The sequence below is a fragment of the Parus major genome, unplaced genomic scaffold (genome assembly GCF_001522545.3).
Source record: "Parus major isolate Abel unplaced genomic scaffold, Parus_major1.1 Scaffold273, whole genome shotgun sequence".
Lineage (NCBI taxonomy): Eukaryota > Metazoa > Chordata > Aves > Passeriformes > Paridae > Parus > Parus major.
The window spans coordinates 333,873-334,644 of NW_015379267.1; positions in this window are offsets into that span (position 1 = coordinate 333,873).

Below are 772 nucleotides of genomic sequence, written 5' to 3' on the forward strand. Positions count from 1 at the left end.
TCGTCCCACACCCGAGTTTAAGGCCGATGTGGGATTTGGATCTGGCGCTGTCCCTGAGGATCAGCCCGGGGACAGCGCCGAGGGGACAGCGCCGAGGGGACAGCGCCGAGGGGACAGGCCGTGTGTCCTGTGCTGGGAATGGTCCCCAGGTGCCACCGGGGCTGCCGTGGGGACAGGGGGCAGGAGGGGAGGCTGAGGCTGTCCCGGGGCTGGGATATTTGTGTCGGTGACCTCAGAGCCGGGGGCCGCATGGAAACACGGCTGGGACCCGGCCGAACGCGAGGGTGGGGACGGGGGGCGCTCCCTGCCCGCGTCCCCGGCCGCTGTCACCGCTCGCAGCCCGCAACGGGGGTGGCAGCGGGGACAGCGCTTCCCTCCCGGCTGTCCCCAAGGCCATCGAAGCCTCGCAGACCCCGCCACCAGCCCGCCCGAGACTCCGCTGGCTGTCCCCAAAGGCGCTGCCAGCGGCTCCCGTCCCCACACCGGGCCGGTTCGTCCCCACACCGGGCCCGGTTCGTCCCCACACCGGGCCCGGTTCGTCCCCACACCGGGCCGGTTCGTCCCCACACCGGGCCCGGTTCGTCCCCACAGCGGGCCGGTTCTTCCCCTGGGGGGGCTGCGCCGGGGTCACGGGGGACGCGGCCGGACAGGCTGTCCCCGCCGGGGGTCCCAGCCCCGTCCGGTATCCCGGGAGTGCCCCCGGCCCCCAGAGCGCCGGGATGGGGCGCGCGTGTCCCCCTGTCCCCCGTGGGGGACCCGAGTGCCACCGCTG